This window comes from Scyliorhinus torazame, chromosome 20, assembly GCF_047496885.1.
Source record: "Scyliorhinus torazame isolate Kashiwa2021f chromosome 20, sScyTor2.1, whole genome shotgun sequence".
NCBI lineage: Eukaryota > Metazoa > Chordata > Chondrichthyes > Carcharhiniformes > Scyliorhinidae > Scyliorhinus > Scyliorhinus torazame.
In genome coordinates, this window is record NC_092726.1 from 88,433,300 (window position 1) to 88,455,880 (window position 22,581).

Sequence of the window (22,581 nt, forward strand, 5' to 3'; positions counted from 1 at the left end):
GAGGGGTGAGAGTGGGTGAAAGTGAGTGGAGTGAGAGTGGGAGTCAGTGAGGGGAGTGAGAGTGGGAGACAGTGAGGGGACTGAGAGTGGGAGACAGTGAGAGGAGTGAGAGTGGGAGACAGTGAGGGCAGTGAGAGTGGGAGACAGTGAGGGGAGTGAGAGTGGGAGACAGTGAGGGGAGTAAGAGTGGGTGTCAGTGAGGGGAAATAGAGTGGGAGACAGTGAGGGGAGTGAGAGTGGGAGACAGTGAGGGGAGTGAGAGTGGGAGACAGTGAGGGGAGTGAGAGTGGGAGACAGTGAAGGGAGTGAGAGTGGGAGACAGTGAGGTGAGTGAGAGTGGGAGAGAGTGAGGGGGTGAGAGTGGGAGACAGTGAGGGGAGACAGAGTGGGAGACAGTGAGGGGAGTGAGAGTGGGAGACAGTGAGGGGAGTGAGTGTGGGAGACAGTGAGGGGAGTGAGAGTGGGAGATTTTGAGGGGAGTGAGAGTGGGAGACAGTAAAGGGAATGAAAGAGGAGACTGTAATGGGAGTGAGAGTGGGAGACAGTGAGGGGTGTGAGAGTAAGAGACAATGAGGAGAGTGAGAGTGGGAGATAGCGAGGGGTGTGAGAGTGGGAGACAGTGAGGGGAGTGAAAGTGGGAGACAGTGAGGGGAGTGAGAGTGGGAGACAGTGAGGGGAGTGAGAGTGGGAGACAGTGAGGGGAGTGAGAGTGGGAGACAGTGAGGGGAGTCAGAGTGGGAGACAGAGGGGAGTGAGAGTGGGAGACAGTGAGGGGAGTGAGGGTGGCAGACAGTGAGGGGAGTGAGAGTGGGAGACAGTGAGGGGAGTGAGAGTGAGAGACAGTGAGGGGATGAGAGTGGGAGACAGTGAGGGGAGTGTGAGTGGGAGACAGTGAGGGGAGTGAGAGTGGGAGACAGAGGGGAGTGAGAGTGGGAGACAGTGAGGGGAGTGAGTGTGGGAGACAGTGAGGGGAGTGAGAGTGGGAGACAGTGAGGGGAGTGAGAGTGGGAGACAGTGAGGGGAGTGAGAGTGGGAGACAGTGAGAGTTGTGAGAGTCGGAGACAGTGAGGGGAGTGAGAGTGGGAGACAGTGAGGTGAGTGACAGTGGGAGACAGTGAGGGGAGTGAGAGTGGGAGACACTGAGGGGAGTGAGAGTGGGAGACAGTGACGGGAGTGAGAGTGGGAGACAGTGAGGGGGTGAGAGTGGGAGACAGTGAGGGTAGTGAGAGTGAGAGACAGTGAGGGGAGTGAGAGTGGGAGAGAGTGAGGGGAGTGAGAGTGGGAGACAGTGAGGGGAGTGAGAGTGGGAGACAGTGAAGGGAGTGAGAGTGGGAGACAGTGAGGGGAGTGAGAGTGGGAGACAGTTAGGGGAGTGAGAGTGGGAGACAGTGAGGGGAGTGAGAGTGGGAGACAGTGAGGGGAGTGAGAGTGGGAGACAGTGAGGGGAGTGAGAGTGAGAGACAGTGAGGGGAGTGAGAGTGAGAGACAGTGAGGGGATGAGAGTGGGAGACAGTGAGGGGAGTGTGAGTGGGAGACAGTGAGGGGAGTGAGAGTGGGAGACAGAGGGGAGTGAGAGTGGGAGACATTGAGGGGAGTGAGTGTGGGAGACAGTGAGGGGAGTGAGAGTGGGAGACAGTGAGGGGAGTGAGAGTGGGAGGCAGTGAGGGGAGGGAGAGTGGGAGACAGTGAGGGTAGTGAGAGTGGGAGACAGTGAGGGGAGTGAGAGTGGGAGACAGTGAGGTGAGTGACAGTGAGGGACAATGAGGGGAGTGAGAGTGGGAGACAGTGAGGGGAGTGAGAGTGGGAGACAGTGACGGGAGTGAGAGTGGGAGACAGTGAGGGGGTGAGAGTGGGAGACAGTGAGGGTAGTGAGAGTGAGAGACAGTGAGGGGAGTGAGAGTGGGAGACAGTGAGGGGAGTGAGAGTGGGAGACAGTGAAGGGAGTGAGAGTGGGAGACAGTGAGGGGAGTGAGAGAGGGAGACAGTGAGGGGAGTGAGAGTGGGAGACAGTGAGGGGAGAGAGTGTGGAAGACAGTGAGGGGAGTTAGAGTGGGAGATTTTGAGGTGAGTGAGAGTGGGAGACAGTAACGGGAATGAAAGAGGAGACAGTGAGGGGTGAGAGAGTGGGAGACAGTGAGGGGAGTGAGAGTGGGAGACAGTGAGGGGAGTGAGAGAGGGAGAGTGAGGGGAGTGATAGTGGGAGACAGTGAGGGGGGTGAGTGTGGGAGACAGTGAGGGGAGTGAGAGTGGGAGACAGTGAGGGGTGAAAGTGGGTGAATGTGAGTGGAGTGAGAGTCGGAGTCAGTGAGGAGAGTGAGAGTGGGAGACAGTGAGGGGACTGAGAGTGGGAGACAGTGAGAGGAGTGAGAGTGGGAGACAGTGAGGGCAGTGAGAGTGGGAGACAGTGAGGGGAGTGAGAGTGGGAGACAGTGAGGGGAGTAAGAGTGGGTGTCAGTGAGGGGAGACAGAGTGGGAGACAGTGAGGGGAGTGAGAGTGGGAGACAGTGAGGGGAGTGAGAGTGGGAGACAGTGAGGGGAGTGAGAGTGGGAGACAGTGAAGGGAGTGAGAGTGGGAGACAGTGAGGGGAGTGAGAGTGGGAGACAGTGAGGGGAGTCAGAGTGGGAGACAGTGAGGGGAGTGAGAGTGGGAGACAGTGAGGGGAGTGAGTGTGGGAGACAGTGAGGGGAGTGAGAGTGGGAGATTTTGAGGGGAGTGAGAGTGGGAGACAGTAAAGGGAATGAAAGAGGAGACTGTAATGGGAATGAGAGTGGGAGACAGTGAGGGGTGTGAGAGTAAGAGACAATGAGGAGAGTGAGAGTGGGAGATAGCGAGGGGTGTGAGAGTGGGAGACAGTGAGGGGAGTGAAAGTGGGAGACAGTGAGGGGAGTGAGAGTGGGAGACAGTGAGGGGAGTGAGAGTGGGAGACAGTGAGGGGAGTGAGAGTGGGAGACAGTGAGGGGAGTCAGAGTGGGAGACAGTGAGGGGAGTGAGAGTGGGAGACAGTGAGGGGAGTGAGAGTGGGAGACAGTGAGGGGAGTGAGAGTGGGAGATTTTGAGGGGAGTGAGAGTGGGAGACAGTAAAGGGAATGAAAGAGGAGACTGTAATGGGAGTGAGAGTGGGAGACAGTGAGGGGTGTGAGAGTAAGAGACAATGAGGAGAGTGAGAGTGGGAGACAGTGAGGGGTGTGAGAGTGGGAGACAGTGAGGGGAGTGAAAGTGGGAGACAGTGAGGGGAGTGAGAGTGGGAGACAGTGAGGGGAGTGAGAGTGGGAGACAGTGAGGGGAGTCAGAGTGGGAGACAGTGAGCGGAGTGAGAGTGGGAGACAGTGAGGGGAGTGAGAGTGGGAGACAGTGAGGGGAGTGAGAGTGGGAGACAGTGAGGGGAGTGAGAGTGAGAGACAGTGAGGGGATGAGAGTGGGAGACAGTGAGGGGAGTGTGAGTGGGAGACAGTGAGGGGAGTGAGAGTGGGAGACAGTGAGGGGAGTGAGAGTGGGAGACAGTGAAGGGAGTGAGAGTGGGAGACAGTGAGGGCAGTGAGAGTGGGAGACAGTTAGGGGAGTGAGAGTGGGAGACAGTGAGGGGAGTGAGAGTGGGAGAGTGAGGGGAGTGATAGTGGGAGACAGTGAGGGGGGTGAGTGTGGGAGACAGTGAGGGGAGTGAGAGTGGGAGACAGTGAGGGGTGAGAGTGGGTGAAAGTGAGTGGAGTGAGACTGGGAGTCAGTGAGGGGAGTGAGAGTGGGAGACAGTGAGGGGACTGAGAGTGGGAGACAGTGAGAGGAGTGAGAGTGGGAGACAGTGAGGGCAGTGAGAGTGGGAGACAGTGAGGGGAGTGAGAGTGGGAGACAGTGAGGGGAGTAAGAGTGGGTGTCAGTGAGGGGAGACAGAGTGGGAGACAGTGAGGGGAGTGAGAGTGGGAGACAGTGAGGGGAGTGAGAGTGGGAGACAGTGAGGGGAGTGAGAGTGGGAGACAGTGAAGGGAGTGAGAGTGGGAGACAGTGAGGGGAGTGAGAGTGGGAGACAGTGAGGGGTGAGAGTGGGAGACAGTGAGGGGAGACAGAGTGGGATACAGTGAGGGGAGTGAGAGTGGGAGACAGTGAGGGGAGTGAGTGTGGGAGACAGTGAGGGGAGTGAGAGTGGGAGATTTTGAGGGGAGTGAGAGTGGGAGACAGTAAAGGGAATGAAAGAGGAGACTGTAATGGGAGTGAGAGTGGGAGACAGTGTGGGGTGTGAGAGTGGGAGGTTTTGAGGGGAGTGAGAGTGGGAGACAGTAAAGGGATTGAAAGAGGAGACTGTAATGGGAGTGAGAGTGGGAGACAGTGAGGGGAGTGAGGGTGGCAGACAGTGAGGGGAGTAAGAGTGGGAGACAGTGAGGGGAGTGAGAGTGAGAGACAGTGAGGGGATGAGAGTGGGAGACAGTGAGGGGAGTGTGAGTGGGAGACAGTGAGGGGAGTGAGAGTGGGAGACAGAGGGGAGTGAGAGTGGGAGACAGTGAGGGGAGTGATTGTGGGAGACAGTGAGGGGAGTGAGAGTGGGAGACAGTGAGGGGAGTGAGAGTGGGAGACAGTGAGGGGAGTGAGAGTGGGAGACAGTGAGAGTAGTGAGAGCGGGAGACAGTGAGGGGAGTGAGAGTGGGAGACAGTGAGGTGAGTGACAGTGGGAGACAGTGAGGGGAGTGAGAGTGGGAGACAGTGAGGGGAGTGAGAGTGGGAGACAGTGACGGGACTGAGAGTGGGAGACAGTGAGTGGGTGAGAGTGGGAGACAGTGAAGGGAGTGAGAGTGGGAGACAGTGAGGGGAGTGAGAGTGGGAGACAGTAAGGGGAGTGAGAGTGGGAGACAGTGAGGGGAGTGAGAGTGGGAGACAGTGAGGGGAGTGAGAGTGGGAGACAGTGAGGGGAGTGAGAGTGAGAGACAGTGAGGGGATGAGAGTGGGAGACAGTGAGGGGAGTGTGAGTGGGAGACAATGAGGGGAGTGAGAGTGGGAGACAGAGGGGAGTGAGAGTGGGAGACAGTGAGGGGAGTGAGTGTGGGAGACAGTGAGGGGAGTGAGAGTGGGAGACAGTGAGGGGAGTGAGAGTGGGAGGCAGTGAGGGGAGGGAGAGTGGGAGACAGTGAGGGTAGTGAGAGTGGGAGACAGTGAGGGGAGTGAGAGTGGGAGACAGTGAGGTGAGTGACAGTGAGGGACAATGAGGGGAGTGAGAGTGGGAGACAGTGAGGGGAGTGAGAGTGGGAGACAGTGACGGGAGTGAGAGTGGGAGACAGTGAGGGGGTGAGAGTGGGAGACAGTGAGGGTAGTGAGAGTGAGGGACAATGAGGGGAGTGAGAGTGGGAGACAGTGAGGGGAGTGAGAGTGGGAGACAGTGAAGGGAGTGAGAGTGGGAGACAGTGAGGGGAGTGAGAGTGGGAGACAGTGAGGGGAGAGAGTGTGGAAGACAGTGAGGGGAGTTAGAGTGGGAGATTTTGAGGTGAGTGAGAGTGGGAGACAGTAACGGGAATGAAAGAGGAGACAGTGAGGGGTGAGAGAGTGGGAGACAGTGAGGGGAGTGAGAGTGGGAGACAGTGAGGGGAGTGAGAGAGGGAGAGTGAGGGGAGTGATAGTGGGAGACAGTGAGGGGGGTGAGTGTGGGAGACAGTGAGGGGAGTGAGAGTGGGAGACAGTGAGGGGTGAAAGTGGGTGAATGTGAGTGGAGTGAGAGTGGGAGTCAGTGAGGGGAGTGAGAGTGGGAGACAGTGAGGGTAGTGAGAGTGGGAGACAGTGAGGGGAGTGAGAGTGGGAGACAGTGAGGTGAGTGACAGTGAGGGACAATGAGGGGAGTGAGAGTGGGAGACAGTGAGGGGAGTGAGAGTGGGAGACAGTGACGGGAGTGAGAGTGGGAGACAGTGAGGGGGTGAGAGTGGGAGACAGTGAGGGTAGTGAGAGTGAGAGACAGTGAGGGGAGTGAGAGTGGGAGACAGTGAGGGGAGTGAGAGTGGGAGACAGTGAAGGGAGTGAGAGTGGGAGACAGTGAGGGGAGTGAGAGTGGGAGACAGTGAGGGGAGTGAGAGTGGGAGACAGTGAGGGGAGAGAGTGTGGAAGACAGTGAGGGGAGTTAGAGTGGGAGATTTTGAGGTGAGTGAGAGTGGGAGACAGTAACGGGAATGAAATAGGAGACAGTGAGGGGTGAGAGAGTGGGAGACAGTGAGGGGATTGAGAGTGGGAGACAGTGAGGGGAGTGAGAGAGGGAGAGTGAGGGGAGTGATAGTGGGAGACAGTGAGGGGGGTGAGTGTGGGAGACAGTGAGGGGAGTGAGAGTGGGAGACAGTGAGGGGTGAAAGTGGGTGAATGTGAGTGGAGTGAGAGTGGGAGTCAGTGAGGGGAGTGAGAGTGGGAGACAGAGAGGGGACTGAGAGTGGGAGACAGTGAGAGGAGTGAGAGTGGGAGACAGTGTGGGCAGTGAGAGTGGGAGACAGTGAGGGGAGTGAGAGTGGGAGACAGTGAGGGGAGTAAGAGTGGGTGTCAGTGAGGGGAGTGAGAGTGGGAGACAGTGAGGGGAGTGAGAGTGGGAGGCAGTGAGGGGAGGGAGAGTGGGAGACAGTGAGGGTAGTGAGAGTGGGAGACAGTGAGGGGAGTGAGAGTGGGAGACAGTGAGGTGAGTGACAGTGAGGGACAATGAGGGGAGTGAGAGTGGGAGACAGTGAGGGGAGTGAGAGTGGGAGACAGTGACGGGAGTGAGAGTGGGAGGCAGTGAGGGGAGGGAGAGTGGGAGACAGTGAGGGTAGTGAGAGTGGGAGACAGTGAGGGGAGTGAGAGTGGGAGACAGTGAGGTGAGTGACAGTGAGGGACAATGAGGGGAGTGAGAGTGGGAGACAGTGAGGGGAGTGAGAGTGGGAGACAGTGACGGGAGTGAGAGTGGGAGACAGTGAGGGGGTGAGAGTGGGAGACAGTGAGGGTAGTGAGAGTGAGGGACAATGAGGGGAGTGAGAGTGGGAGACAGTGAGGGGAGTGAGAGTGGGAGACAGTGAAGGGAGTGAGAGTGGGAGACAGTGAGGGGAGTGAGAGTGGGAGACAGTGAGGGGAGAGAGTGTGGAAGACAGTGAGGGGAGTTAGAGTGGGAGATTTTGAGGTGAGTGAGAGTGGGAGACAGTAACGGGAATGAAAGAGGAGACAGTGAGGGGTGAGAGAGTGGGAGACAGTGAGGGGAGTGAGAGTGGGAGACAGTGAGGGGAGTGAGAGAGGGAGAGTGAGGGGAGTGATAGTGGGAGACAGTGAGGGGCGTGAGTGTGGGAGACAGTGAGGGGAGTGAGAGTGGGAGACAGTGAGGGGTGAAAGTGGGTGAATGTGAGTGGAGTGAGAGTGGGAGTCAGTGAGGGGAGTGAGAGTGGGAGACAGTGAGGGTAGTGAGAGTGGGAGACAGTGAGGGGAGTGAGAGTGGGAGACAGTGAGGTGAGTGACAGTGAGGGACAATGAGGGGAGTGAGAGTGGGAGACAGTGAGGGGAGTGAGAGTGGGAGACAGTGACGGGAGTGAGAGTGGGAGACAGTGAGGGGGTGAGAGTGGGAGACAGTGAGGGTAGTGAGAGTGAGAGACAGTGAGGGGAGTGAGAGTGGGAGACAGTGAGGGGAGTGAGAGTGGGAGACAGTGAAGGGAGTGAGAGTGGGAGACAGTGAGGGGAGTGAGAGTGGGAGACAGTGAGGGGAGTGAGAGTGGGAGACAGTGAGGGGAGAGAGTGTGGAAGACAGTGAGGGGAGTTAGAGTGGGAGATTTTGAGGTGAGTGAGAGTGGGAGACAGTAACGGGAATGAAATAGGAGACAGTGAGGGGTGAGAGAGTGGGAGACAGTGAGGGGATTGAGAGTGGGAGACAGTGAGGGGAGTGAGAGAGGGAGAGTGAGGGGAGTGATAGTGGGAGACAGTGAGGGGGGTGAGTGTGGGAGACAGTGAGGGGAGTGAGAGTGGGAGACAGTGAGGGGTGAAAGTGGGTGAATGTGAGTGGAGTGAGAGTGGGAGTCAGTGAGGGGAGTGAGAGTGGGAGACAGAGAGGGGACTGAGAGTGGGAGACAGTGAGAGGAGTGAGAGTGGGAGACAGTGTGGGCAGTGAGAGTGGGAGACAGTGAGGGGAGTGAGAGTGGGAGACAGTGAGGGGAGTAAGAGTGGGTGTCAGTGAGGGGAGACAGAGTGGGAGACAGTGAGGGGAGTGAGAGTGGGAGACATGAGGGGAGTGAGAGTGGGAGACAGTGAAGGGAGTGAGAGTGGGAGACAGTGAGGGGAGTGAGAGTGGGAGACAGTGAGGGGAGTCAGAGTGGGAGACAGTGAGGGGAGTGAGAGTGGGAGACAGTGAGGGGAGTGAGTGTGGGAGACAGTGAGGGGAGTGAGAGTGGGAGATTTTGAGGGGAGTGAGAGTGGGAGACAGTAAAGGGAATGAAAGAGGAGACTGTACTGGGAGTGAGAGTGGGAGACAGTGAGGGGTGTGAGAGTAAGAGACAATGAGGAGAGTGAGAGTGGGAGATAGCGAGGGGTGTGAGAGTGGGAGACAGTGAGGGGAGTGAAAGTGGGAGACAGTGAGGGGAGTGAGAGTGGGAGACAGTGAGGGGAGTGAGAGTGGGAGACAGTGAGGGGAGTGAGAGTGGGAGACAGTGAGGGGAGTGAGAGTGGGAGACAGTGAGGGGAGTGAGAGTGGGAGACAGTGAGCGGAGTGAGAGTGGGAGACAGTGAGGCGAGTGAGAGTGAGAGACAGTGAGGGGATGAGAGTGGGAGACAGTGAGGGGAGTGTGAGTGGGAGACAGTGAGGGGAGTGAGAGTGGGAGACAGAGGGGAGTGAGAGTGGGAGACAGTGAGGGGAGTGAGTGTGGGAGACAGTGAGGGGAGTGAGAGTGGGAGACAGTGAGGGGAGTGAGAGTGGGAGACAGTGAGGGGAGTGAGAGTGGGAGACAGTGAGGGTAGTGAGAGTGGGAGACAGTGAGGGTAGTGAGAGTGGGAGACAGTGAGGTGAGTGACAGTGGGAGACAGTGAGGGGAGTGAGAGTGGGAGACAGTGAGGGGAGTGAGAGTGGGAGACAGTGACGGGAGTGAGAGTGGGAGACAGTGAGGGGGTGAGAGTGGGAGACAGTGAGGGTAGTGAGAGTGAGAGACAGTGAGGGGAGTGAGAGTGGGAGAGAGTGAGGGGAGTGAGAGTGGGAGACAGTGAGGGGAGTGAGAGTGGGAGACAGTGAAGGGAGTGAGAGTGGGAGACAGTGAGGGGAGTGAGAGTGGGAGACAGTTAGGGGAGTGAGAGTTGGAGACAGTGAGGGGAGTGAGAGTGGGAGACAGTGAGGGGAGTGAGAGTGGGAGACAGTGAGGGGAGTGAGAGTGACAGACAGTGAGGGGATGAGAGTGGGACACAGTGAGGGGAGTGTGAGTGGGAGACAGTGAGGGGAGTGAGAGTGGGAGACAGAGGGGAGTGAGAGTGGGAGACAGTTCGGGGAGTGAGTGTGGGAGACAGTGAGGGGAGTGAGAGTGGGAGACAGTGAGGGGAGTGAGAGTGGGAGACAGTGAGGGGAGGGAGAGTGGGAGACAGTGAGGGTAGTGAGAGTGGGAGACAGTGAGGGGAGTGAGAGTGGGAGACAGTGAGGTGAGTGACAGTGAGGGACAATGAGGGGAGTGAGAGTGGGAGACAGTGAGGGGAGTGAGAGTGGGAGACAGTGACGGGAGTGAGAGTGGGAGACAGTGAGGGGGTGAGAGTGGGAGACAGTGAGGGTAGTGAGAGTGAGAGACAGTGAGGGGAGTGAGAGTGGGAGACAGTGAGGGGAGTGAGAGTGGGAGACAGTGAAGGGAGTGAGAGTGGGAGACAGTGAGGGGAGTGAGAGTGGGAGACAGTTGGGGGAGTGAGAGTGGGAGACAGTGAGGGGAGTGAGAGTGGGAGACAGTGAGGGGAGTGAGAGTGGGAGACAGTGAGGGGTGTGAGAGTGGGAGACAGTGAGGGGAGTGAGAGTGAGAGACAGTGAAGGGAGTGTGAGTGGGAGACAGTGAGGGGTGTGAGAGTGGGAGACAGTGAGCGGATTGAGAGTGGGAGACAGTAAGGGGAGTGAGAGTGGGAGACAGTGAGGGGAGTGAGAGTGGGAGACAGTGAGGGGAGTGAGAGTTGGGAGACAGTGAGGGGGTCAGAGTGGGAGATAGTGAGGGGAGTGAGAGTGGTAGACAGTGAGGGGAGTGAGAGTGGGAGACAGTGAGGGGAGAGAGTGTGGAAGACAGTGAGGGGAGTTAGAGTGGGAGATTTTGAGGTGAGTGAGAGTGGGAGACAGTAACGGGAATGAAAGAGGAGACAGTAAGGGGTGAGAGAGTGGGAGACAGTGAGGGGAGTGAGAGTGGGAGACAGTGAGGGGAGTGAGAGAGGGAGACAGTGAGGGGAGTGATAGTGGGAGACAGTGAGGGGGGTGAGTGTGGGAGACAGTGAGGGGAGTGAGAGTGGGAGACAGTGAGGGGTGAGAGTGGGTGAAAGTGAGTGGAGTGTGAGTGGGAGTCAGTGAGGGGACTGAGAGTGGGAGACAGTGAGGGGACTGAGAGTGGGAGACAGTGAGAGGAGTGAGAGTGGGAGACAGTGAGGGCAGTGAGAGTGGGAGACAGTGAGGGGAGTGAGAGTGGGAGACAGTGAGGGGAGTGAGAGTGGGTGTCAGTGAGGGGAGTGAGAGTGGGAGACAGTGAGGGGAGTGAGAGTGGGAGACAGTGAGGGGAGTGAGAGTGGGAGACAGTGAGGGGAGTGAGAGTGGGAGACAGTGAAGGGAGTGAGAGTGGGAGACAGTGAGGGGAGTGAGAGTGGGGGACAGTTAGGGGAGTGAGAGTGGAAGACAGTGAGGGGAGTGAGGGTGGTAGACAGTGAGGGGAGTGAGAGTGGGAGACAGTGAGGGGAGTGAGAGTGGGAGACAGTGAGGGGAGTGAGACTGGGAGACAGTGAGGTGAGTGAGAATGGGAGACAGTGAGGGGTGTGAGAGTGTGAGACAGTGAGGTGAGTGAGAGTTGGGAGACAGTGAGGTGGGTGAGAGTGGGAGAAAGTGAGGGGAGTGAGAGTGGGAGACAGTGAGGGGAGTGAGAGTGGGAGACAGTGAGGGGAGAGAGTGTGGAAGACAGTGAGGGGAGTTAGAGTGGGAGATTTTGAGGTGAGTGAGAGTGGGAGACAGTAACGGGAATGAAAGAGGAGACAGTGAGGGGTGAGAGAGTGGGAGACAGTGAGGGGAGTGAGAGAGGGAGACATTGAGGGGAGTGAGAGAGGGAGAGTGAGGGGAGTGATAGTGGGAGACAGTGAGGGGGGTGAGTGTGGGAGACAGTGAGGGGAGTGAGAGTGGGAGACAGTGAGGGGTGAAAGTGGGTGAATGTGAGTGGAGTGAGAGTGGGAGTCAGTGAGGGGAGTGAGAGTGGGAGACAGTGAGGGTAGTGAGAGTGGGAGACAGTGAGGGGAGTGAGAGTGGGAGACAGTGAGGTGAGTGACAGTGAGGGACAATGAGGGGAGTGAGAGTGGGAGACAGTGAGGGGAGTGAGAGTGGGAGACAGTGACGGGAGTGAGAGTGGGAGACAGTGAGGGGGTGAGAGTGGGAGACAGTGAGAGTAGTGAGAGTGAGAGACAGTGAGGGGAGTGAGAGTGGGAGACAGTGAGGGGAGTGAGAGTGGGAGACAGTGAAGGGAGTGAGAGTGGGAGACAGTGAGGGGAGTGAGAGTGGGAGACAGTGAGGGGAGTGAGAGTGGGAGACAGTGAGGGGAGAGAGTGTGGAAGACAGTGAGGGGAGTTAGAGTGGGAGATTTTGAGGTGAGTGAGAGTGGGAGACAGTAACGGGAATGAAATAGGAGACAGTGAGGGGTGAGAGAGTGGGAGACAGTGAGGGGATTGAGAGTGGGAGACAGTGAGGGGAGTGAGAGAGGGAGAGTGAGGGGAGTGATAGTGGGAGACAGTGAGGGGGGTGAGTGTGGGAGACAGTGAGGGGAGTGAGAGTGGGAGACAGTGAGGGGTGAAAGTGGGTGAATGTGAGTGGAGTGAGAGTGGGAGTCAGTGAGGGGAGTGAGAGTGGGAGACAGTGAGGGGACTGAGAGTGGGAGACAGTGAGAGGAGTGAGAGTGGGAGACAGTGAGGGCAGTGAGAGTGGGAGACCGTGAGGGGAGTGAGAGTGGGAGACAGTGAGGGGAGTAAGAGTGGGTGTCAGTGAGGGGAGACAGAGTGGGAGACAGTGAGGGGAGTGAGAGTGGGAGACATGAGGGGAGTGAGAGTGGGAGACAGTGAAGGGAGTGAGAGTGGGAGACAGTGAGGGGAGTGAGAGTGGGAGACAGTGAGGGGAGTCAGAGTGGGAGACAGTGAGGGGAGTGAGAGTGGGAGACAGTGAGGGGAGTGAGTGTGGGAGACAGTGAGGGGAGTGAGAGTGGGAGATTTTGAGGGGAGTGAGAGTGGGAGACAGTAAAGGGAATGAAAGAGGAGACTGTAATGGGAGTGAGAGTGGGAGACAGTGAGGGGTGTGAGAGTAAGAGACAATGAGGAGAGTGAGAGTGGGAGATAGCGAGGGGTGTGAGAGTGGGAGACAGTGAGGGGAGTGAAAGTGGGAGACAGTGAGGGGAGTGAGAGTGGGAGACAGTGAGGGGAGTGAGAGTGGGAGACAGTGAGGGGAGTGAGAGTGGGAGACAGTGAGGGGAGTGAGAGTGGGAGACAGTGAGGGGAGTGAGAGTGGGAGACAGTGAGCGGAGTGAGAGTGGGAGACAGTGAGGGGAGTGAGAGTGAGAGACAGTGAGGGGATGAGAGTGGGAGACAGTGAGGGGAGTGTGAGTGGGAGACAGTGAGGGGAGTGAGAGTGGGAGACAGAGGGGAGTGAGAGTGGGAGACAGTCAGGGGAGTGAGTGTGGGAGACAGTGAGGGGAGTGAGAGTGGGAGACAGTGAGGGGAGTGAGAGTGGGAGACAGTGAGGGGAGTGAGAGTGGGAGACAGTGAGGGTAGTGAGAGTGGGAGACAGTGAGGGTAGTGAGAGTGGGAGACAGTGAGGTGAGTGACAGTGGGAGACAGTGAGGGGAGTGAGAGTGGGAGACAGTGAGGGGAGTGAGAGTGGGAGACAGTGACGGGAGTGAGAGTGGGAGACAGTGAGGGGGTGAGAGTGGGAGACAGTGAGGGTAGTGAGAGTGAGAGACAGTGAGGGGAGTGAGAGTGGGAGAGAGTGAGGGGAGTGAGAGTGGGAGACAGTGAGGGGAGTGAGAGTGGGAGACAGTGAAGGGAGTGAGAGTGGGAGACAGTGAGGGGAGTGAGAGTGGGAGACAGTTAGGGGAGTGAGAGTTGGAGACAGTGAGGGGAGTGAGAGTGGGAGACAGTGAGGGGAGTGAGAGTGGGAGACAGTGAGGGGAGTGAGAGTGACAGACAGTGAGGGGATGAGAGTGGGACACAGTGAGGGGAGTGTGAGTGGGAGACAGTGAGGGGAGTGAGAGTGGGAGACAGAGGGGAGTGAGAGTGGGAGACAGTTCGGGGAGTGAGTGTGGGAGACAGTGAGGGGAGTGAGAGTGGGAGACAGTGAGGGGAGTGAGAGTGGGAGACAGTGAGGGGAGGGAGAGTGGGAGACAGTGAGGGTAGTGAGAGTGGGAGACAGTGAGGGGAGTGAGAGTGGGAGACAGTGAGGTGAGTGACAGTGAGGGACAATGAGGGGAGTGAGAGTGGGAGACAGTGAGGGGAGTGAGAGTGGGAGACAGTGACGGGAGTGAGAGTGGGAGACAGTGAGGGGGTGAGAGTGGGAGACAGTGAGGGTAGTGAGAGTGAGAGACAGTGAGGGAAGTGAGAGTGGGAGACAGTGAGGGGAGTGAGAGTGGGAGACAGTGAAGGGAGTGAGAGTGGGAGACAGTGAGGGGAGTGAGAGTGGGAGACAGTTGGGGGAGTGAGAGTGGGAGACAGTGAGGGGAGTGAGAGTGGGAGACAGTGAGGGGAGTGAGAGTGGGAGACAGTGAGGGGTGTGAGAGTGGGAGACAGTGAGGGGAGTGAGAGTGAGAGACAGTGAAGGGAGTGTGAGTGGGAGACAGTGAGGGGTGTGAGAGTGGGAGACAGTGAGCGGATTGAGAGTGGGAGACAGTAAGGGGAGTGAGAGTGGGAGACAGTGAGGGGAGTGAGAGTGGGAGACAGTGAGGGGAGTGAGAGTTGGGAGACAGTGAGGGGGTGAGAGTGGGAGATAGTGAGGGGAGTGAGAGTGGTAGACAGTGAGGGGAGTGAGAGTGGGAGACAGTGAGGGGAGAGAGTGTGGAAGACAGTGAGGGGAGTTAGAGTGGGAGATTTTGAGGTGAGTGAGAGTGGGAGACAGTAACGGGAATGAAAGAGGAGACAGTGAGGGGTGAGAGAGTGGGAGACAGTGAGGGGAGTGAGAGTGGGAGACAGTGAGGGGAGTGAGAGAGGGAGACAGTGAGGGGAGTGATAGTGGGAGACAGTGAGGGGGGTGAGTGTGGGAGACAGTGAGGGGAGTGAGAGTGGGAGACAGTGAGGGGTGAGAGTGGGTGAAAGTGAGTGGAGTGTGAGTGGGAGTCAGTGAGGGGACTGAGAGTGGGAGACAGTGAGGGGACTGAGAGTGGGAGACAGTGAGAGGAGTGAGAGTGGGAGACAGTGAGGGCAGTGAGAGTGGGAGACAGTGAGGGGAGTGAGAGTGGGAGACAGTGAGGGGAGTGAGAGTGGGTGTCAGTGAGGGGAGTGAGAGTGGGAGACAGTGAGGGGAGTGAGAGTGGGAGACAGTGAGGGGAGTGAGAGTGGGAGACAGTGAGGGGAGTGAGAGTGGGAGACAGTGAAGGGAGTGAGAGTGGGAGACAGTGAGGGGAGTGAGAGTGGGGGACAGTTAGGGGAGTGAGAGTGGAAGACAGTGAGGGGAGTGAGGGTGGTATACAGTGAGGGGAGTGAGAGTGGGAGACAGTGAGGGGAGTGAGAGTGGGAGACAGTGAGGGGAGTGAGACTGGGAGACAGTGAGGTGAGTGAGAATGGGAGACAGTGAGGGGTGTGAGAGTGTGAGACAGTGAGGTGAGTGAGAGTTGGGAAACAGTGAGGGGGGTGAGAGTGGGAGATAGTGAGGGGAGTGAGAGTGGGAGACAGTGAGGGGAGTGAGAGTGGGAGACAGTGAGGGGAGAGAGTGTGGAAGACAGTGAGGGGAGTTAGAGTGGGAGATTTTGAGGTGAGTGAGAGTGGGAGACAGTAACGGGAATGAAAGAGGAGACAGTGAGGGGTGAGAGAGTGGGAGACAGTGAGGGGAGTGAGAGGGGGAGACAGTGAGTGGAGTGAGAGTGGGAGACAGTGAGTGGTGTGAGAGTGGGGCACAGTGAGGGGAGTGAGAGTGGGAGGCAGTGAGGGGAGTGAGAGTAGGAGACAGTGAGGGGAGTGATAGTGTGAGACAGTGAGGGGAGTGAGAGTGGGAGACAGTGAGGGGAGTGAGAGTTGGAGACAGTGAGGGGAGAGATAGTGGGAGACAGTGAGGTGGGTGAGAGTGGGAGACAGTGAGGGGAGTGAGAGTTGGAGGCAGTGAGGGGAGTGAGAGTGGGAGACAGTGAGGGGAGTGAGAGTGGAAGACAGTGCGGGGTGTGAGAGTGGGTGACAGTGAGCGGAGTGAGAGTGGGAGACAGTGAGGGGAGTGAGAGTGGGAGACAGTGAGTGGAGTGAGAGTGGGGGACAGTGAGGGGAGTGAGAGTGGGAGACAATGAGGGGAGTGAGAGTGGGAGACAGTGAGGGTAGTAGGAGTGGGTGACAGTGAGGGGAGTGAGAGAGGGCGACAGTGAGGGGAGCGGGAGTGGGAGAGAGTGAGGGGAGTGAGAGTGGGAGACAGTGTGGGGAGTGAGAATGGGAGACAGTGAGGGAAGTGGGAGAGGGAGACAGTGAGGGGAGTGAGAGTGGGAGACAGTGAGGGGCGTGAGAGTGAGAGACAGTGAGTGAGTGAGAGTGTGAGACAGTGAGGGGAGTGAGAGTGGGAGAGAGTGAGGGGAGTGAGAGTGGGAGACAGTGAGGGGAGTGAGAGTGGGAGACAGTGAGGGGAGTGAGAGTGGGAGACTGTGAGGGGAGTGAGAGTGAGAGACAGTGAGTGAGTGAGAGTGTGAGACAGTGAGGGGAGTGAGAGTGGGAGAGAGTGAGGGGAGTGAGAGTGGGAGGCAGTGAGGGGAGTGAGAGTGGGAGACAGTGAGGGGAGAGTGAGTGGGAGACAATGAGGTGTGCGAGAGTGGGAGACAGTGTGTGGGTGAGAGTGTGAGACAGTGAGGGGTGTAAGAGTGGGAAATAGTGAGGGAGTGAGACTGGGAGACAGTGAGGTGTGGGAGATTGTGTGACAGTGAGGGGTATTAAGGTAGGTGACAGTGAGTGGAGTGAGAGTGGGAGAGGGTGTGGGTTGTGAGAGTGGGATACAGTGAGGTGAATGAGAGTTGGGGACCGTGAGGGGTGTTAGAGTGGGAGATAGTGAGGTTTCTGAGAGTTTGAGAAAGTGAGGCGAGTGAGAGTGGGAGACAGTGAGGGGAGTGAGAGTGGGAGACAGTGAGTAGTGTGAGAGTGGGGCACAGTGAGGGGAGTGAGAGTGGGAGACAGTGAGGGGAGTGAGAGTTGGAGACAGTGAGGGGAGTGAGAGTGGGAGTCAGTGAGGGGAGTGAGAGTGGGAGACAGTGAGTGGTGTGAGAGTGGGGCACAGTGTGGCGAGTGAGAGTAGGAGACAGTGAGGGGAGTGAGAGTGTGTGACAGTGAGGGGAGTGAGAGTGGGAGACAGTGAGGGGAGTGCGAGTGGGAGACAGTGAGGGGAGTGAGAGTAGGAGACAGTGAGGGGTGTGAGAGTGGGAGACAGTGAGGGGTGTGAGAGTGGGAGATAGTTAGAGGAGTGAGAGTGGGGCACAGTGAGAGTGGGAGACAGTGAGGGGAGTGAGAGTTTGAGACAGTGAGTGGTGTGAGAGTGGGGCACAGTGAGGGGCGTTAGAATGGGAGACAGTGAGGGGAGTGAGAGTGGGTGACAGTGAGGGGAGTGAGAGTGGGAGACAGTGAGGGGAGTGAGAGTAGGAGACAGTGAGGGGAGTGAAAGTGTGAGACAGTGAGGGGTGTGACAGTGGGAGACAGTGAGGGGAGTGAGAGTGAGAGAGAGTGAAGTAGTGAGTGGAGGAGACAACACACACTTCCATTAACACACACACTCTTCCAGTGACACACACATCCATTAACACACACACTGATCCAGTGACACTCACATCCATTAGCACACATACATCCATTAACACGCACATACATCCATTAAGACACACACATGTACACACTCACAGGCATCCAGTGACACGCACACACATCCATTAACACACACACATCCAGTGACACGCACAAACATCCAGTGACACACACATCCATTAACACACACACAGAAACACACACAGACATCCAGTGACACGCACACACACCCATTAACACACACACCTCCAGTGACACATACACATCCAGTGACACACGCATCCATTAACGGACAGACACATCCATTAACACACACACGACTCCATTAGCACACACAAACGTCCACAAAACACACACACACAATAATGGAACATCAGGAAAGCAGCAGAATAAATCTTGCTTGGGTTGAAACCATTCTGCAGTGTGAGTGATTGGAGAAGGCAGCGCGTTGCATCCCGCCTTCGGGCAGCAACAACAATTGAGTGACAACCAAGTTGTTCTGGAAACCCGAGCGATTTCTCTTTATACATTTGAAACTGGCTCACTGTGGTGCCTGTTTGGAACAATTTTATTTCATCTCTTTTCTCCAGCAGGATGTTGGACACTTCACTAATAGTGTTTTGGAGATTCAAGAATTGGTTTTCAAACCTGGTTTACTTCCCTCCTGCAGGATCAAAGTATTTTTAAAACTCCTAATTCAGCAAAGGATGATCAAGACAGAATTCGGAAAAAACACAATGGAGCAGGTGTATTTTCCGGTCTGTCTGAGAGGCCAGCGATTGGCTGCTCTCCAGGGAATTGGAAAGCGTCATAAACAGCAGCTGTTGGAAGTGAGCGTCACTCAGTGTCCCCGCAGGAGACAGACAGCTTTTCACAATACAAGAGCCGCCTTGACAAAATGTAAAATACAGCATAATTCTAGAAACAGGCTCAACGGCAGCGAGCCTCAAAGACAGTTATTACATTCATAGAGAGAAAATCAGCAACTATTGAAACATTCACCTGCAACAACAATCGAGTTGACCATCCTGCCTTTCGAGTCTGGACACTGAATTCTCTCAATCCCACTGAATTCTCTCAATCCCACTGACTTCTCTCAATCCCAATCTGTGCGCTGACTCTCAGCCGCCAGAGCTCATTTCAAAAGTTCAAACACACCAACAGTTTACGGACTGATTTAGTTCAGTTCTCTAACCCGCTGCCTGCGCCAAATCAAACACCCAGGTTTACCTGTCCGGCAGGCTGCAGCTGATCCATCTCCTTCACCCTGCAGCAGTGTTGTCCTGGGAAACAGGCAGCTTGGAGTTTCAGTGTGAACCAGGTGAGGATCCGCCCCGATTGACAAAGGGAGTTACAGACACGCCCCTTAAACTGGCATTCAGATCTTGAGCAGAAAAATATATTTAAATATCTAGCAATATTTAAATGGTATAGAAAACTTTTAAAAAGTTGTTACATTTTAAATACAATTAGCACTTCTAAAATGCGTTTAAAGCATAGAAACAGCGAAAAAATCATTACTCCGACAGTTTCGGGGTTCCTTTAAAACTATTAGTTCAGCAAAGAATCTGCAAAACTAACATCTGAAAAGCACAACGGGCTGCAAATGTTATCCGGTCTGTCTGTGAGGACAAAGATTCGTATTTTGTTCTGTGCTTTTCTTTTAAACTATTAAGTCAGCAAATATCAGCAAAACTGACTTTGAAAAGCACAATAGTTTGCGAATGTTACTCATTCCGCCTGACAGGGAGAGATTGACTTGTGTCCAGGGAATGGGAAAGCGTCATAAACAACAGATGTTGCAAGACAGCGTCGCTCAGTGTAACCGCAGGGGAGAGACCTCGGAGAGTTAAAATAAAGCTTTTCGTAATACAAGGGCGTACTTTACAAAACGTATAGTTTAGTACAATCAGGGAGACAGGCACAAGGGTCGGGATGCTTGAATACAATTAATACACTTGTATGATAAAAATACAAATATTTCAACATTCACCGACAACCATAACCGAGTTGAGCATTCTGCTTTTCCAGCCTGCTCACTGAAATCTCTCAATCCCGATCTCTGTCTGTATCTCAGCCGTTTACACAATCTCCTTACTAATGCGTGTGAGATTGGGAGTTAGGTTTTGAGAGAGTGTGGGTTGTGAGAGTTGGAGGCAGTGAGGGGGCTGAGAGTGGAAGGCAGTGAGGAAAGTGAGAGTTGAGGGTGAGGTGAGTAAGAGTGGGAGACGGTGAGGGGAGTTAGAGTGGAAGGCAGTGAGGGGAGTGAGAGTTGAGAGTGAGGTGTATGATAGTGGGAGACAGTGATGGGAGTGAGAGTGGCAGACAATGAGGGGAGTTAGAGTGGGAGACAGTGAGGGGAGTTAGAGTGGAAGGCAGTGAGGGGTGTGAGAGTGGGGGACAGTGAGGGGAGTGAGAGTTCAGACAGTGAGGGGTGTGAGGCTGGGTGACAGTGAGGGGAGTGAGAGTGGGAGACAGTGAGGGGAGTGCGAGTGCAGGCAGTGAGGGGTGTGAGAGTGTGTGACAGTGAGGGGTGTGAGAATGGGAGACAGTGAGGTGTGTGAGAGTGGGAGACAGTGAGGGGAGTGAGAGTGGGAGACCGAGAGGCGAATGGGAGTGGAACAGAATGAGGTGTGTGAGCGTGGTAGATAGTGAGGGGTGTGAGAGTGGGTGAGAGTGAGGGGTATTAAGGTAGGAGGCAGTGAGGGGAGTGAGAGCGGGAGAGGGTGTGGGTTGTGAGAGTGGGAGCCAGTGAGGGGAATGAGAGAAGGAGACAATGAGGAGAGTGGGATTGAGAGACAGTGAGGGGCGTGAGAGAGGGAGAGAGTGAGGGGTGTGAGTGTGGGATACAGTGAGGCGAATGAGAGTGGGAGACAGTGAGGGATGTTAGAGAGGAAGACTGTGAGGGTTGTTAGAGTGAGAGACAGTGAGGTGCGTGAGAGTGGGAGAGAGTGATGTGTTTTAGAGTGGGAGTCAGTGAGGGGTGTGAGAGTGGTAGACAATGAGGGGAGTGAGAGTGGGAGACAGTGAGGGGAGTGAGAGTGGGAGACAGTGAGGGGTGTGAGAGTGGGAGACAGTGAGGGGAGTGAGAGTGGGAGACAGTGAGGGGAGTGAGAGTGGGTGACTGTGAGGGGTGTGCGAGTGGTAGACAATGAGGGGAGTGAGAGTGGGAGACAGTGAGGGGAGTGAGAGTGGGAGACAGTGAGGGGTGTGAGAGTGGGAGACAGTGAGGGGAGTGAGAGTGTGAGACAGTGAGGGGAGTGAGAGTGGGTGACTGTGAGGGGTGTGAGAGTGGGAGACAGTGAGGGGAGTGAGAGTGGGAGACAGTGAGGGGAGTGAGAGTTGGAGACAGTGAGGGGAGTGAGAGTGGGAGACAGTGAGGGGAGTGAGAGTGGGAGACAGTGAGGGGAGTGAGACTGGGAGACAGTGAGGTGAGTGAGCGTGGGAGACAGTGAGGGGTGAGAGAGTGGGAGACAGTGAGGGGAGTTAGAGTGGGAGACAGTGAGGGGAGCGGGACTGGGAGACAGTGAGGGGAGTGAGAGTGGGAGACAGTGAGGGGAGTGAGAGTGAGAGACAGTGAGTGAGTGAGAGTGTGAGACCGTGAGGTGATTGAGAGTGGGAAATAGTGAGGGGAGTGAGAGTGGGAGACAGTGAGGGGAGTGAGAGTGGGAGACAGTGAGGGGAGTGAGAGTGGGAGACAGTGAGGGGAGTGAGAGTGAGAGACAGTGAGTGAGTGAGATTGGGAGACAGTGAGGGGTGTGAGAGTGGGAGAGAGTGAGGGGAGTGAGAGTGGGAGACAGTGAGGGGAGTGAGAGTGGGAGACAGTGAGGGGAGTGAGAGTGGGAGGCAGTGAGGGATGTTAGAGAGGAAGACTGTGAAGGTTTTTAGAGTGGGAGACAGTGAGGTGCATGAGAGTGAGAGAGAGTGAGGTGTTTTAGAGTGGGAGTCAGTGAGGGGTGTGAGAGTGGAAGATAATGAGGGCTGTGAGAGTAGGTAACAGAGACGTTTGAGTGGGAGACAGTGAGGGTTGTGAGCGAGGGACACAGTGAGGAGTGAGGGTGGGATACAGTGAGGGAATGAAAGACGGGGACAGTAAAATGTGTGATGTTGGGAAAGAATGAGGTGTGTGAAAGGGACACAAAACGTGGTGTGAGAATGGGACAGAGTGAGGGGTATCAGAATTGAAGATTTTGAGGCGTGTGAGAGTGAGAGACTGTGAGGGGAGTGAGAGTGGTAGACAGTGAGGGGAGTGAGAGTGGGAGACAGTGAGGGGAGTGAGAGTGGGAGACAGTGAGGGGAGTGAGAGTGGGAGACAGTGATGGGTGTGAGAGGGGGAGACACTGAGGGGAGTGAGAGGGAGAGACAGTGAGGGGTGTGTGAGTGGGTGACAGTGAGGGTTGTGAGAGTGGGTGACAGTGAGGGGAGTGAGAGTGGGAGACAGTGAGGGGAGCGAGAGGGAGAGACAGTGAGGGGTGTGAGAGTGGGAGACAGTGAGGGGAATGAGAGTGGGAGACAGTGAGGGGAGTGAAAGTGGGAGACAGTGAGGGGAGTGAGAGAGGGAGACAGTGAGGGGAGCAAGAGTCGGAGACAGTGAGGGGAGTGAGAGTGGGAGACAGTGATGTGTGTAAGAGTGGGAGACAGTGAGGGGAGTGAGAGTGCGAGACAGTGAGGGGAGTGAGAGTGGGTGACAGTGAGAGGAGTGAGAGTGGGAGACAGTTAGGGGAGTGAGAGTGGGAGACAGTGAGGGGAGTGAGAGTGGGAGACAGTGAGGGAGATGAGAGTGGGAGGCAGTGAGGGGAGTGAGCGCGGGAGACAGTGAGGGGAGTGAGAGTGGGAGACAGTGAGGGGAGTGAAAGTGGGAGACAGTGAGGGGAGTAAGAGTGGGAGACAGTGAGGGGAGCGAGAGTCGGAGACAGTGAGGGGAGTGAGAGTTGAGAGTGAGGTGTATGATAGTCGGAGACAGTGATGGGAGTGAGAGTGGCAGACAATGAGGGGATTTAAAGTGGGAGACAGTGAGGGGAGTTAGAGTGGTAGGCAGTGAGGGGTGTGAGAGTGGGGGACAGTGAGGGGAGTGAGATTTCAGACAGTGAGAGGTGTGAGACTGGGTGACAGTGAGGGGAGTGAGAGTGGGAGACAGTGAGGGGAGTGCGAGTGCAGGCAGTGAGGGGTGTGAGAGTGTGTGACAGTGAGGGGTGTGAGAATGGGAGACAGTGAGGTGTGTGAGAGTGGAAGACAGTGAGGGGAGTGAGAGTGGGAGACCGAGAGGCGATTTAGAGTGGGACACAATGAGGTGTGTGAGCGTGGTAGATAGTGAGGGGTGTGAGAGTGGGTGAGTGTGAGGGATATTAAGGTAGGAGACAGTGAGGGGAGTGAGAGCGGGAGAGGTTGTGGGTTGTGAGAGTGGGAGCCAGTGAGGGGAATGAGAGAAGGAGACAGTGAGGAGAGTGGGATTGAGAGACAGTGAG

The 22,581-nt window shown here is 56.2% G+C and overlaps 1 long non-coding RNA gene across 1 annotated transcript in view; it reads right to left on the minus strand.

Annotated features, from left to right (window-relative positions):
- The window catches only part of LOC140396762 (uncharacterized), a 217,309-nt gene that overhangs the window by 93,716 nt on the left and 101,012 nt on the right, over positions 1–22,581 (minus strand). The window contains exon 3 of the long non-coding RNA XR_011936628.1: positions 18,347–18,500. This is a non-coding gene — a long non-coding RNA (uncharacterized lncRNA). The remainder of the gene's footprint in view (positions 1–18,346; positions 18,501–22,581) is intronic.